We start from the raw sequence: 16,947 nt of genomic DNA on the forward strand, positions 1-16,947 counted from the left end.
CCTCCCTCTTGCCCCCTCCCTGCCCTACCTTCCTCGCCTCCCCTCCCCCTTCCCGTGTTGTTAACCCCCCCTCCCTCCTCTCCTCCCGCCCTCCCGTCGCCCCCTCCCCCTTCCCTGCCTCCCCTCCCGTCGGCCCCCTCCCTCCGCTCCCTTCCCCTCTCCTCCCGCTTCCCCCCTCTTCTCGATCTTTTTTAAGGTGGGGAGCGGTGAGGAGGACGGGAGGGGAGGGAGGAGGGAGAGGAGAGGGCAGTCGGGAGGGAGGAGGCAGGTGGGGAGGTGGGAGGGAGGAGGAGAGGAGGCAGGCGGGGAGGCGGGATGGAGAAGGGAGAGGAGGCAGGCAAGGAGGCGAGAGGGTGGGGAGAGCGCAGACTGGAGGGGAAGGCAAGAGGGAGGTGAGGGGCTCAACAGGAGGGCGCAGACAGGAGGGGAGGCAAAGAAAGAGGAAGGGAGAGGCGGGATGGGGATGCGGGAGGAGAGGAGGGGGTTAACCCCCAACCTATTGCACACACAACAGGTTGGGGGTTAATCCCTCCCCTACCTTAAGCCCCCAAAGGCTTTAAATTTTTATTTTATTTTTGAAGACCAAAAAATTAATTTAATTTCATTTTAAAAAGGAAAAAAAAACATGAAAATTTTTAATTAACTTAATTTATTTTTAAAAAATAAAAAAAGTTAAAATAAATAAAACCTAATTTTTTTAATTAAATTAAAATTTAAATATAAAAATAAATTAATTAATTTAAATAAAATAATTAAAAAAGATAAAAAATATATTAATTTATTTTATTTTAAAAATTAGAAATAAATAAAACTTAAAATAATATTTAATTAGAAATTTATTTAATATTTTGAGTTTGAAAATCATTGTAATTCTCATTTTTTATTTTTGATTGTTTTTCAGAAAACTATGGCTTCCAGTTTCGGTTCCAACATGTCTTTCAAATACCTTGAACATGCTTGGTATTTTAGGGAGCACAAACCAAAGTTTTTTTTGGTGATCACTACAGAGAATGTATCAAGTGTGAAATATTCTCCAGAGGTAGTAAGAAATGGTGGCATGGTCTCAAACATCAACATTAAAGAAAACAATTTGATAGAAGTTGTGTGCAAAGGAAAGAATGACGAGGTGGTTTACAAGTTACGAGTTACGCACAAGCACTTCTTGAAGCCCTTACCAGATTCAATCGAGGGATCCCAAGAATTACTTAGTGCCTTAGAAGCATTGAAGAAAATGTGGCATGCATTTCCAAGTGGTGGTGTTGTACCTTCAGCAGTAGTAAGTGCAACAATAAGTATGCCATCTATAACATGTAACCCTCAAGTACCACCAATATCTATGGCGATAACTACGGTAACTCTGGCAAGAGTAACTACAATATCTAGGACAGTAACGATAGTATCTCCAACTGTACCTACACCATCTACTGCTGCAACTACAGGAACAAGAAGGAGTGATCGTGGAGCAGATTCAAGTTCTACAGCTATTCCCAGAAAGAGAGCAAAAATAACTCCTACTCCACATGCAGATCGTTCAAGTGCAAGTTATTTAAAACCAGGCGAAAAATTGGATAGCGATGAATAGGAGGATCCGCAAGAAGAAGATACAAGTCTTGAAGACTTTTCTATAAGTGTGGCAGACTTACATCCTCCAGAGGATGAGGGGTACATTTGGGGATTTTTACAATTCAGCGTGGCCACAATGCTTATTGATCAAGCTTCATTGTTCACAAATCAAAGAAAGCTAGATAAGACATTCGCACGCAAAATGTATGAAGATACGAGGAAAATAAGAACTCCAGTTGCCACTAATATCACTCTTCATCCTATGGCATTTAAGAGACTTCAAGAAGATGATCCTATATTGCCTGATGTCACATTTCAAAAGCGCATGGACTTTCTTGATGCTTTTGAGAACTTTAGAAGGAGTCACTTTGTTCATGGAGAGGCTTTGTACCAAAGCCCATATGGGACTGACATCGAGAAGAGATACATGCTGGCAAAGAATAGATTCTTGGAAAGATGCAGGTTTGAGCCCATTGATGGGCAACACTTTTGTGAAGCTTGCAGGATCGCCCTTGATGAGGGAAGAAAAGGAAACTTGCCACAGATTGAGTGGATGGAAAAGTTTCAATGGGTCATTTGTCATATATGCATATTTAATGATGACTCGAAGTACATTCTAGTACTTGAAAAAAAGCTCTTCTCTTTCTGAGATCTTGATAAAGGCAAGGGACTTATGGATGGGCTGTGGAAAGCCACAAACAGTGAAGGGCGGGAGACCTACATCTGAGTACATGGCAAAGAGGACTCGGCTCTATAGATGCTTGAAAGGTGTTGTAAGCAATACGCAAGGCATACCAAGTAATAAGGTTGAGGCAAAGGATCTGAACACCGCCGTTGCAAGATACAAGGATGTTACTTGCATTGTCTTCCATGAGGACTCAATGTTTTAGAGCATGGTGGATGTTTGCCAAGCATCTGAAATAGGGAAGATATCCTTTGAGGCACCAGAGCACACTGCAACTCAGAGTAAAGAAATAAAGAAATCGATGTCTATTGTTTGGTGGAGAGCATTAAGGTTTGTTCTAGATGCAATAGCAAAAGAAGTATGCAAGAAGATCCTAAGTGGTGACTACTTCTTTGGAAAGAAGAGCAAGCATAGCAACTTGGGATGAAGTGGTCACCCGAATGATTCAAAGTGAGGCTGCTCTCTCGGCACTATTATTTTTATTGAAATCTGATGATGAGTTAGCTGGCAAGTCAATTGATGTGGATAAGAAGAAAGTACTTATCCTAGGTCAACTCCTTGATAAGACATGGGCTAGAAAGTGGTTGGCTTCAATGGATGCATATGCCACACCAACAAAGGATCTAAGAGCTAAAATGCCAAAGGTTGTTGAGACAGAATATATGGACATCAAGAAAAAGGCCTTGCAGTCCACTGCCCAAGGTAGAGCAATTGGTGGTTTAGATGATGGTTCTCCATACATCTTCTCCTATGATATCCTGCTATTAGAGAATGTTACAAAATTTACACACATCAATGGCATTGATACAGAGCATTTCATAACAATGAGCGGTCATGCTTGGGAGAAGCCATGCATATTTTTCATAGATGAATTCCAAGACCTTGCAGTGTCACAAATAGTTGAACTTGTGCGGTTTATCGTAGAAGGTCCTATGGTAGATAAGAAAAGATCAACGTTGGTCTTGTTCGTGACAGAATCACAAAGGGATGCCTTGTATGCGAGTTTGACATCTGCATTTGGGTATTTGCTTTCAAAAGTATACCATGGTATAGTCCTACATAATCATATGACTGTCTTGGAAGGCACTGCCATTCAAGTCTTGCAACCTTTCTTGATGTGCTTCTTATCTAGGGGTGGTGGCAATCTAATCAAAATTCCTTTAAGGACTCTCGAGATTCATTACTTTGAGGACAATAAGGTTAAGCTTGATGCAGCAATGGTGGATTATAGAAAGCTGATGGATCCTGATGTGAGAGATGACAAAGAATTTACTGAATGATGGGTGGGAAGTAGCATTGTATCAAATGGGTTTTGCTGCTGAGAAATTTCTACGCCAAGGTAAAAATGTAAATGTCATTGATACCCCCCATCAAATTGAGTTCTTTGACACATATTACAGTTGCACTACCTTCTTTGAAGAGGAAAATGTCAAAGAAGAGGGTAGTGAGAAAAATGTCGAAGATGAGGGTAGTGAGTCTAAGGGTGATGATTCTAGCTCAAGTGATGATGAGGATGAAAGCTCTACATCCGATGACTTACGCCAAGAAGAAATCCACACAAAGAATAAGGGTGATCAATTGTCAACTAGAGTCAAGGAGGTTCCACTCATCATACAGGAAGGCTCGCGGCAACAAGAAGTAGTAGTGCAACACGTCACAGGAAAAGGTAAGGCTAAAGAGGTGGAAGCACTTCCCTTGAAATTAAAAGTGAGGAAGGCACCCTTGATCTTGGGCAAAGGACATGCAAGTGGATCAAGCAAAGAAGCCTTACTCAAAGAAGGTATGGATGAGGCAAAGCATGACCAGGAGGAGTTACCAGGATGCATAGATGGTTCTTCAACCATGACCTTACAGACTCCAGAGTAGCCTACTAGCCAGGTCCCTACTCACCAAGAACTTGGTCATGAGACTCTAGAGTAGCCTACTAGTCAGGTGCTTGGAACTAAAGAGCAAAGTACTGAGGACCTTGCTACTGAGACTCCAGTCTTAGAGCAGCCTATTAGTCAGGACCCTGGTAGTCAAGGGCCTGGCATTGAGGACATTGGTACTGAGTAACATGATGGCTGACGGCTTTGTAATCACAAGTTTTGAACTTCTATATAAAGCGAATATCTAATAAAAAGTTTACTACTTTTTTTATTTCTTTACTCTCATTATTGTGTATAAAGATTGTTTATGAGGTCCATTTTATACTTAATGGTGTATTTTAAACTTTGTGTCAAATGTATTTTTATAGTTAAGGGTGTTTTTTAATACCAAGTGAGGTGTATATGTACACCACTTACACATAAAAGGATTTATCTACACTACCTTTCTAAGGGGTTTATGTACACCACCTTTCTAAAAGAAATGGTCATAAAGGTGTGTGCACACCACTTATACATAAAGATGTTTTTTTACACCACCTTTCTAAGAGAATTGGTCCTCTATTATTGGTCAGTAAGAGATTTGGTTATGCATTGATGTTCTTAGTACTTAATCATCAAATCTTTTGTTTTGAGTTGTCAAATCTAGTTCAAAAAACAACATTACTAGTATATTCAAAATTTTTGGACTGTTTTTTAGTCCATTTCTCAAATTGGACTTTTCACAAGTCCAAAAATTTTGAATAGTGTGTTTATCTTTACTATTTCCCATACATCATCTGGTAGCTATGTTAAACTTTGTGCATAATCTCCATTTCGTAAGGAAACACTATAAGACTAGAATCAAATCATAACAAACAATACATTAATGAAAACTCAATAAAATCAATGTTAAAGTTGTTAGATATCAATGCTCCACTCTCGTGTAACTATGCGGGAACCACCTAACTCTACTTGTAAGCCCCCCATATGAGGAGAAGGCATTTGAGTAGCTCGGTTATCCAGTAGGTCCTGGTTTGGACACCAAATGGGGGCCATGTGTGGCCTGATGGCTGGACGGCTTCAGATAGAGTTAACACACCACCAACTCGGCTACATGCAAGTGCAGGAAGGGATCCCTTGATTGAGCGCACTGAGGGTAGACGGAGCATTTCTTGGGGCAGCCCACTCTCGGGTTGCAGGGCCCGTTTGGAGCCTCAGATGATCCCAAATGTGCCGAACCGATTCTATCGTATGGTCGGTGGCCTATTTCGAGACCGCGACCATTTTGGGTAGACTAGGTCGGTCACCCAATTGAGCCTAACCGACTACGACTGGTGGCTATATAAGAGCAAGCCCGTGAAGCCCATTTCATCACTAGCTACAACAACCCTGATTCCTTAGCATCCAGCCTCCGTCTTCTACTGTTTCCAGCATGCCATCGAAGCTTCTTTCACAGGAGTGCACGGTTGGGAGGTAGCGCCATCTATTGTATTAGTTCTACAGTAATCAAATTTTTGATTCTCCATACTATCTTGTTTTCTCTCTTGTGTACGAGATCCTATTATCTGTTGAGCATAGACATATTATTTTCTTACAAAAGTAAATAGTTTTCAAATATACAATATTTGGAAAATTCACATATGACCTGTTTTTTCTCTAAATGCTTTTGAGACTTGAGTTTTCTAGCATTTGTTCTGATATTACATTCATATCAAGCTTGTAAATATAATAAAAAGTACACAAAAGAATTAATTGCTATAAAGGCCTTTTTAAAATACTAAACATTTAAAAGAAAGACCATTGAAAGATATCAAGAAAAAGTCAAGTCTTACATCAACATATCTTCTCACTGCCTCCTTTTGAATGAGTAGTACAACTTTTATTTATTGCAATGTTAATATGATTTCTTGGCTCGATACATGTTTTCTTGGCCTCTCTAGACGCCCTTCTAAGATATCTTTCTCTTTCTACTATTGCATCATTCTTTAATATTCTTGATTTTTTTTGTTACAGGTGACGTAACTTCTTCATCATGAACATTATTGGAAAAATTTGCTAGAAACAAGTAATAGCAAAAATAAGAAAAATAAGTCACACAAAGATAATGTCAAGATATTGAAATTAATAAAAATCAATCCAAATAGTAATACAAATAAAGAAAATATGGAATGTAAAAAACCTGATATATCATTATTTTTTGAATTATATAGTCAAATACCAGGCAAAATCATCCATGAGCAAAGTCTCTCTCTCTCTCTCTCTCTCTCTCTCTCTCTCCCCCCCTCTCTCTCTCTCTCTTTCTCTCTCTCTCTCTCTCTCTCTCTCTCTCTCTCTCTCTCTCTCTCTCTCTCTCTCTCTCTCTCTCTCTCTCTCTACCTACCTACCTACCTAACTACCTACCTACCTACCGACCTACCTACCTATATATCTATGTATCTATGTATCTATGTATCTATGTATCTATCAATGCATCTATGCACACATATGTATGAGTTTTGGACATTACAACTGTAAAAAGTTTTAAAGAAATCACCCAAGTGACATGATTGCTTAATCCTCATTGATTGGATCATCGTTCATCACCATCATCTCTAGTATTCACCAAGGAAGCTAAAATTGGTTCCTCTTCCTCTCTAGGTCCATCATAAGTATCTAATATATCATGTGGAAATGATGATGAGCATGCAATATCTCTGGAAATAGAGAAATAAACAATAGAATTGCTATCTACCCCTACTCCTCCAATTTTTCTCCTTTGGGTTAGGCACATGAGAATGTTGTTGTACATGTGTGGCCATGACAAAGGGATGGTCACATCAAAGATTTTAAGAGCTCATTTTCTTTATTGTGTTGACTAGTTGGAATCCATACTTATCTATTTTCATTGTAGCATTCTTTCCTTTGGTATTCAATTTGAACCAATCACATGTGAAAGACCCAATATATGATCACCACTAAGCCTAGTGGACACAAGATCAACGGAAGACCTAAGGAGGCTCAAAGCACACTAAATAATACATACTGGTCATGTTGAGTCACAGGGGTTGGAAATTCGATAGGCTAGAGGCATCACTAAAATAACTTTGCTATGGGTTCATTGGTCTGTCATTAGAGTGGAGCCAGCCGGTGCAGTTGAGCCGTTGTAGGAGGCAACTCCTAGTAGCTGGAGGCTGTAGGTAGCCAGTGTGCTGATGGAGAAGTTGGTCATCAGAGGTGGGTCAATGACTATGGAGGCATTGAGCCACTCTTGCTAGAGGTGCATGCTACTAGAGCTATGGCGCTGCTATGTCTTTCCTGTGGGTGAGGTTGTTCCAGCCGAGTTGCTGAAGGAGTCCTCATGGTCGTTGAATGCATTGTAGCTATGAGGGCTTTAGTTGGAGAGTTGCTCAGTCTACTGAGTATTTGAAGTCATTGATATTTCTTTCTCTCTCACTCTATGGAGGAAATGGCAGGCACTATGGACTCTCTCAACTCACTGTAATCTCAAAAATCTCACAACTCATAGAGGAGCATTTCCTCTCATAAGAAACCTTCAAAAAAACTCTCTCTCTCTCTCTCAATAGAATAGAATTCAACAGCTCTCAATGAACACTCAAAGAATCCACTATGAACTTAAACTATCTCATAGACATAATCTCACAAACTCTCCCTAACATCAAGATAAGAGTGTGCCACTCACTCTAAACTACCTAGGCTTGTGGGCAACCTATGCTCTGATACCAAGTGAAAGATCCAATATATGATCGCCACTAAGCCTAGTGCACACAAGATCAACGGAAGAACTAAGGAGGCCCAAAGCACACTAAATAAGACATGAGAGGGAGATAGCAAATCTATCTCTTGCAATGTGTGTTCAACAATACATGATAGGCCTCTTATATAGAGAGTGCCCTTTGGATAGTCAACCATGTGGGATCCTCTCATCCACATCTCTCCTTGTGGATATCCTCAATCCACATCTCCACATCATGTACTCCACATCCTAGGGTGGCTACTTTAATTCTTTCCTATACCATACCTTAGCCTCTAATTATGTGCTCATGGCACCACAACTCTCAACATCACAGTACAATAAGATTGTAGTAGTCAAAGACCCAAAGTCCAATTGAAGTATCTTCTCAATCTTTCTAAAAAAATGAATAAAGATTTGTTTTGGATTTTGATCTTTGATACTACTTTGGTTTAGCATATCAAAATATGTTGCAACTCCACAATTTTGTGTTTTTTCCCCAATATCTCCATCTTTTGTTCGTAGGTGGTATCCATTGACATGGATTTGTTGATGAGAAACCACCTTATGACTAGGTTCTTCTTCCAAATCAAGAAGTGTGAAATAGTCATCACCTTCAAAGCTTCCACTTTAAACTATTGGTGACCTACATGACGAATATAAAATAAAATTAGAACTATCTTTAGTGATGAAAATCTACATGTGAATGAAAGTCAAGGGTATTATTACTTATCTTTTGTTTGAACCACATTGTTAGAAAAACTCTTAAAGAATATTCATTTGATGATTGTAAGAGTGTCTTTAAAACACTTTCAATATTTATCTCCACATGCATCACACCAAGAGTGTTACAGATAAGAAGGTGGTGCACGAAAAAGAATACAAGATTTAATTTTCCATGGAAGATGAAACAAGGTATTTTTTAAAAATGTATCATGTGGAAGCATTAGTGCTTACCTCTCAATATAGGAATGTATAAAATATTGACCATCATTTCCACCTAGTCAATAATCTTGGATCTTCTTTAGACCTCCTATTTATCTCCACTAGCCACTTCTCCCTTTGTTTGCAGACACTAGTACATAGAGGATGTTCTCTATATTCGGTGAAGCCATTGAATGGAATTCTTAAACTTTTGAATCTATGGTCCATTGGAAGAAAGAGCTTGTGGCCTATATATTCCATCTTCTTAAGGCATGATGCGTATCTTCCTTAAAATGCAGGACCACATATTGGACAAGTACTATATCCCTTTTTGTGGCAACCAAAAATGAACCATAAGCTAGAAAGTCATGGATGTGGCCCATAGCAAGATTTCCCTCAAAGTGAATACTCTGCCTTTTGGATCAAATTCACTTGTGTCATATACATTTACTCTAGTCCATAAGGCTTGAAGCTCATCAATGAGAACCTAGGACATAAAAGGAAATATTATTATTTATGCAATTTCACAACTAAATCAAAATACTACATACATCTATACCACTTATTGTGAGAAAGTTTGATGCTGAGATGCATACATTTACCTGCAAGTACACATCATCTAAGAAGAGGAGAACTGTTTTCAGCCTCCACCTTGTGTGTATTCCCCCATTGTGTATGTGAAAAAGCCGCAAGTGAGACTCCTTCCTTCTCTCCCACTATCTTCACATGGTATCAGAGCCTGGTTCGTGGTAAGGAGCTCAAGAAAGCAAACCAAGTTCACGGTGTCCTGGTAAGAGGACCAGTGTTGCTTTCCTTTTTTTAGTTTGGGAGCAAATCTCTATAGGTAGCATAGCCAAAAAGTGTAAGAGTGCATTGTCTCACATTGAGACGCCCCTCGCGATGTGGCGAGGCCATTTCGGGGCCTGTTTTGGAGGCGAAAGTTCTTCGCAAGCACTGAGAAAAAGGCCCTGTTTTTGCTATGCGACCACTGCTCTGCAGGTCGGTGAAAAGTTGCCATAGAAATTGCATCGTATGCCTGTGCGTAGAGATATTGGGAGTTACAAAATCATCCTTTTTGCCTGTTGATGCAAAATCGTCACTAGGAAGTGACTGCGTGGTCAAATACCACTTTGTCAGTTTTGCAGATTTGCCCTTGTGAGGTAGAAGCTGTGTTTTTTGCAGTGACAGAATATTTTGCAATGTTCTGTAATGGCGTCTGATTCTCTTTCACAGATTGTCACTGAAAAGCTTGACAAGAACAACTTCCAAGCATGGAAGTTTATAATGACGAATTTCCTTATGGGAAAAGGCTATTGGGAGTTCATTACAGGAAATGAAGAAGAACCAGTTCTTCCTAATGTTTCCAATCAACAGGAAATGTAGGCATTTAAAGGATGGCATGAGAGAGCTAGAAAAGTTATGTATTGGCTGTCTATTAGTATTTCAGATTCTATGATTGTGCATATTCAAGATGCAAGTATGCCAAAGGAGGCATGGGATACTTTGGCAAAAATGTACAGCACAAATACACAAGCCAAGAAAATGTAGCTTAAGCAGGAGTTGCACAATGTGCAGGGAGAAAATATGAGCATCAAGGACTACCACATGAAGGTGAAGAAAATTGCAGATGCACTTGCTTCCATTGGGTCGCCAGTGGAACATGATGATTTAGTTTCTATGACCTTGAATGGTCTAGGAAAGGATTATGCATAGTTTTGGACATCCATTGCTGTCCGTGAAAAATTTCCTAATTTTGAGGAGTTGTTTGCTCTTCTAATTTCTGAAGAGCAAAGAAATGGTGGTGCATCATCTTCAGGAGGAACTTCAAAAGAAACTATCTTCTACTCAAATGCTAGAAGAGGTAGAGGGAGAGGTAGAGCAGGCCAATCTGGAGGCTGTGGTAGAAATCATAATATGCAGCAAACTCAAGAAAACCAGTCCTATGGAGGAGGATGTGGTAACTCTAGAGGCAGGGGGAGCCAAAGAGGGCGTGGTGGATGGCAGAGAGGCCAAATACAAACAGTAATGTTGAATGCTACTACTATAGTAAAATGGGTCATATGGCTAAAGATTGCTATAAAAAGCAGAATGACATCATAAATGGAAAATTGTAGCAAGGGAATTATGCATCTTCTAGTAGACAGGGTGATGACAGAAATGAGCATCTGTTTATGGTGTAGCACATGACCAATTCTGTGAGAAGTGCAGAAGAAAGCAATGATGTGTGGTATGTTCACTCAGGTGCGTCAAACCACATGACAGGTCATGCAAAATGGATGCAGGATGCAAGGAAAATGGAAAGACCAGGATTTGTGGAGACTAGTGATGATACTGCACATCCTATTGTGCAGATTGGTAAAATTCCTTTGTCTATGCAGGATGGGAAAAAGAAATATCTGTCTGATGTATTTCATGTCCTGAATATCACCAAGAACCTAGTTTCTGTTGGTCAAATGGTTGAGCAGGGCTTGCAGGTCAAATTTAATCCTCATGAATGCTTTGTTAAGGATATGAAAAATAACGATCGCTTGATAGCAAAAGGAAAGAAGAAGGGTAGGATGTTTACATTGGATGCCGACATGCCTAAATTGAGTGCAGCAATGTTTGCACATGGGACCGGTATAGTTGCAGATATTGATATCTGGCATAAACGCATTGGTCATGTTAATGTACAACAACTTAAATCAATGCAGGCCCAAAATATTGTTGCAGGATTGCCTAAATTCAAGGTTGCAAAAATGCATAAGGTATGTGAAGCCTGTCAATTTGGAAAATAGGCAAGGAAACCATTTCCTAGACATGTTCAAGGGAGTAAGAAGCCATTGGAATTAATCCACTCTGATGTGTGGACTACTAAAGCTACATCTATTGGAGGCTGTCATTATTTTGTCACTTTTATTGATGACTACATCAAAAAAGTTTGGGTGTATTTTATGAAAAGGAAAAGTGAAGTGTTTGGGCATTTCAAAGCTTTTAAAGCTATGGTTGAAAAAGAAACAGGCCTACAAATAAAATGCCTAAGGTCAGATGGAGGGGGAGAGTACCTCTCAAATGAGTTTGCAAGGTTCCTGCGAGAGCATGGCAAAAAGCAGCAATATTCATGCAATCATACCCCACAGCAAAATGGACTTGTAGAAAGGAAAAACAGAAATATTGGAGAGGTATCTCGAGCCATGCTAAATGAAAAAGACCTACCAGATTATTATTGGGCTAAAGCAGTTGCTACAATAGTTTACATAATGAATAGGACTCCCACTGTAGCAATACATGGCATGACGCCATAGGAGATGTATACTGGTAGGAAACCAGATATTTCTCATTTGAAATTTTTGGTTGCACTGCCTATGTTCATGTGCCAGATGAGTTGAGGTCCAAGTTGGATCCAAAAGCTAAGAAGTGCATCTTTATTGGTTATTCTCTGCAGCAGAAAGGGTATAGATGCTATAACCCTTCTACTTGTAAGTTTACAGTGAGCAGAGATGTTGTTTTTGATGAGATGAGCAGCTAGTATAAACCAATAAATGTGATTGATGATGTAGATGCACAAAATGGTAATGCTACACAGAATTCATAGCGGCAATCACAAAATATTAGTGGACTTGCAGTGTCCTCTAGTAGTGGTTCACATACTTCGCCATGGACAGGCAAATTGAGATCAGGAGAATCTCCTCAAAGCAATGTAGATAGTGGTATGTAGGTATCATGAAAAGGAAAAGAGAAGGTAGATCAGCCCATGTTTGATGTGAATGCAGGTCACTCTTATGTGGATGGTGAATCCAGTGGCTCAGAACAGAGCATTGATGATGAGTTGGGTATTCCTTCTGTTGTTACACTTGGAATAAGGAAGACCAGGGATGTTTTGAGAGCACCTAGAAGTGAGCCTATTTTGCACAGGTCTACCAGAGCTAGGTATCATGTGGATAGGCTGAAATATGATGGATTTACAGCCATTCACTATGCCTATATGGTCAAAGTGATATAGGAACCAGAACCCACCTCTTTTGAGCAAGCCATGGGAAAAGAAAAATGGGAGAAAGCCATGGATGAAGAAATGGATGCCTTGGAAGCAAATGCTACATGGGAATCGGTGCCTTTGCCTGAAGACAAGAATGTAATTGGCTGTAAGTGGGTTTATAATGTGATGCACAATGCAGATGGTTCTGTGAACAAATACAAGGCAAGATTAGTTGTCAAAGGGTATGCACAGACATATGGCATTGATTATGAAGAAACATTCAGTCCGGTTGCAAGGATGGCAACTGTAAGAGTAGTCATTGCTATGGCTACATCAAAGGGATGGTCTTTACATCAGATGGATGTAAAGAATGCCTTCGTGCATGGTGATTTGCAAGAAGAGGTCTTTATGGAGCAGCCACTAGGTTATGTTCATGCTGTTCTTGTTTGCAGGTTGAAGAAAGCCTTGTATGGCTTGAAGCAAGCACCTAGAGCATGGTCTGACAAGATAGGATAGTATCTTGTCACTATTGGCTTTCAAATTTCCAAGGCAGATTTCTCACTTTATGTGAGGAAAACAGAGAAAGGTATTATGCTGCTTGTCATTTATGTTGATGATTTGATCATCACAGGTGATAGTGATGAAGATATCCTTAATGTGAAAATGCTATTGAAGGAGAAGTTTGAGATGAAGGATTTGGGAGAGCTGCGTTATTTCTTGGGCATTGAGGTGATTAGATCACCAAGTGGGATATGGCTCTTGCAGAGGCACTATGGATTGGACATGCTGTCCAAATATGGGATGACAGGCTATAAGCCTATTTCAATTCCTTTGGAGCAGAATGTGAAGCTGAGCGCAGATGCAGGTGAGCTTTTGGAAGACGCTACTATGTATAGATGCATAGTAGAAAGTTTGATTTATATGACTATTACCAGGCCAGAGACTTGAGCTATGCTGTTGGATTGGTAAGTCAATCCATGCAGGCTCCAAGGAAACCGCATTTGGATGCGGCTAGACGCATACTCAGGTATGTGAAGTCCACATTGCAGTATGGACTATTTTATGAGACTGGGGTTCAGATACAGTTGCATGGATACACTAATGCTGATTGGGCTAGTAGTATTTCTGATAGACGATCTACCAGTGGATATGTGTTCTCTTTCGGGAGTGCTGCAGTCACTTGGAGCAACAAGAAATAGCCTACAGTTGCCTTGTCGAGCAAGAGGCTGAGTACAGGGGTGCAACAATGGCTGCATGTGAGGTAGCTTGGTTGCAGAAGCTACTTTATGATATGGATCAGATGGGCCAGATGGATCAATCTACAGATGGGCCAGTTGTCATTTATTGTGACAACATGAGCAGTATACACTTGGCAAATAACCCAGTCTATCATGCTAGAACAAAGCACATTGAGGTGCATTATCACTATGTGCAGGAGAAGGTTTTACTAGGTCTTATTGATCTAGTTTATGTCAGCACAGAGGATCAGGTAGCTGACATATTCACGAAGGCATTGGGCACAGAGAAGCTACGCAAGTTCAAAGACCTACTTGGTGTGCAGGAATTGGGATTGAGCTCGAGGGGGAGTGTTGAGATATCGAGCTCCACTCATGATATGCCAGGGTGACTGTTGTGCATTTATGTCACCGACTTGTTAGCTACAGATGCGGTTGGGACACTACCCATGAATAATAGCTAGATGACAGCTATCCTTATGTACTCTACTTCGTAGCTTAGTTAGTATGCCATCTTAGTTAGCCGAGTTTGTTTTGAGACCCACATATAGGGTTCTTCTATTTCTTTGTACTTGAGTTCTTTTGGCTTTCACAACTAAGAAGAGGAAAATTGTTTTCAACCTCCACCTTTGTGTGTATTCCCCCATTGTGTATGTGAAAAAGCCGCAAGTGAGACTCCTTTCTTCTCTCCCACTATCTTCACATGAGCTTTTCTTTTGCTGAGCAAGCCATGGAGAGAGATGTACAGCTATAAATGAGTGTAAACTTAATTTTGGAGCTATTCAATGTTGGAACAAAGAGTTCAATGTCAACAACTCCTACAATACAGACCTCTTGAAATGCATACAAGAGTTTTATCCATTTGAAACAACATGACTACTTAGTAGATGCTATCTTGCACCACATTTATGCAAATCAAATTATTAATAAGACTCCTTGGCATTTGCTATTGTCTCTGCACAGTAACTGCAACAATTTAATCAATGAACTAGATTTATGTAGGGCACTATTGAATTCATGTAACTCTAGAGCATTGCTTGTAGATTGCTTGACACAATTGTCATGCAAATTCCAAGAGGTGTTCATAGTAATATCAATGAAAAGCAATGAAGTAGTGACACCTTACAAAATTGGTCCAACTGATCCATGAAGGAATCATACTCTTTTCTTAAGTGACTTCACATGCCCTATCACTTTGAATTTATTTTCATCCATCCAAAAAAAGTGTAAATTATACAACCCTTGGATAGAGGAAGAAGAGGCCAACTTAATACAAGAGCTTGAAACTCGATTAGCACAACCTGTTGGAGAAATAGCAGCCTTATATATGCACAAACATCCAAACTATAGGTACTCAATGCACGGTGTCATGAACAAGATTTACAAAATGCGATTATCAACATCATGTAAACTGAGTGTATGTGAGGAGCGACTTTTTTGAGTGAGATTTGGAGTGAGTTTTTTTGGGCAACCAGTGTGTTTTGTTCTACCTATTCCACTTATAACATCTCTCTCTCTCTCTCTCTCCTTTTTTGGTCGGGATAATTTATCTTTTTTTCCCACCAGTTTGGGCAAATTCTTTAGCCAAAAAAGGATTCCAAAGGAGAGCTAGCATGCACAGAATTACACTAGAGATGGAATTTCATGAAATTAACAAGAGAAATGAGCTCATTTGATGTATTTCAATCATTTTGATACCAAGCATGACTATATTTTGACATTTTGCAGATGTTGTGAAATTCTTTTAAAGCCCAAATTGGCATCCAGAGGAGGGTGCCAGCTCCTTTGGATGCCAGTTTGGGCTTTAAAAAATTTATTTGATTTCTTTTCTCTCTCTCTCTCTCTCTCTCTCTCTCTCTCTTTCTCTCTCTCTCTCTCTCTTTCTACTAGTTTGGCCTAACAAAAGTTTCACAACTTTTGCTAGAAATGTTCAAACTTAGTCATGTATGGTATCAAAATAATTGGAACACATCAAATGAGCTCATTTCTCTTGTTAGTTTATGAAATTTCATCTCTTCTCTAGAAGTCCTGTTGGGCTAAAAAGTTTGCCCAAAATGATGGGAAAAAAAGACAAATCATCACAGAGAGAGAGAGAGAGAGAGAGAGAGAGAGAGAAGGATTTAAAGTAAAAAATTTAAGCCCTCTGGATGCCAATTTTAGCTTTAAAAAATTCATAACTTTTGCTATAACTATCCAAATATAGTCATGTTTGGTATCAAAATGATCAAAATATGCCAAATGAGCTCATTCCTCTAGTAAGTTTCATGAAATTTCATCTCTATGGTGATTTTGTGCATGCCAGCTCTCGTCTTGAAGCCCTTTGGGGCTAAAAGATTTTGCCCACATTGGTGGGACAAAAAGACATAGACAAAGATAGAGGGTCTACATGTAGTACAAAGATAGAAATGAGAGAGAGAGAGAGAGAGAGAGAGAGAGAGAGAGACTTCAAGAATATGAAATTGGGAAGCTCTAAAAATAAAATACAAGGATTTTGTGTTTACAAACTACGTACCATACAAGCTTTCGGTGAGAGAGAGAGAGAGAGAGAGAGAGAGAGAGAGAGAGAGAGAGAGATGTAATTGAGAAGCTATAAAAATGAAATGAAGGCCTTTTGTGTTTACAAACTACACACCATGTAGACTTGATGAGGGTCAATATGAGAGAGAGAGAGAGAGAGAGAGAGAGAGAGAGAGAGAGAGAGAGAGAGACTTCAAGAATATGAAATTGGGAAGCTCTAAAAATAAAATACAGGGCTTTTGTGTTTACAAACTACATACCATACAAGCTTTCTGTGAGAGAGAGAGAGAGAGAGAGAGATGTAATTGAGAAGCTGTAAAAAAGAAATGAAGGCCTTTTGTGTTTACAAACTACACACCATGTAGATTTGATGAGGATCAATATGAGAGAGAGAGAGAGGGATGCCACAGAGAGAGAGAATAGAGAGAGATGTCCTTAGTGGAATAGTTGGAACAAAACATGCTGGTTGCCAAAAAAAACTTGCTCATAAA

The sequence above is a fragment of the Dipteris shenzhenensis genome, chromosome 5 (genome assembly GCF_047967505.1).
Source record: "Dipteris shenzhenensis isolate YYH24624 ecotype China chromosome 5, Dip_SZ_1.0, whole genome shotgun sequence".
NCBI classification, from domain to species: domain Eukaryota; kingdom Viridiplantae; phylum Streptophyta; class Polypodiopsida; order Gleicheniales; family Dipteridaceae; genus Dipteris; species Dipteris shenzhenensis.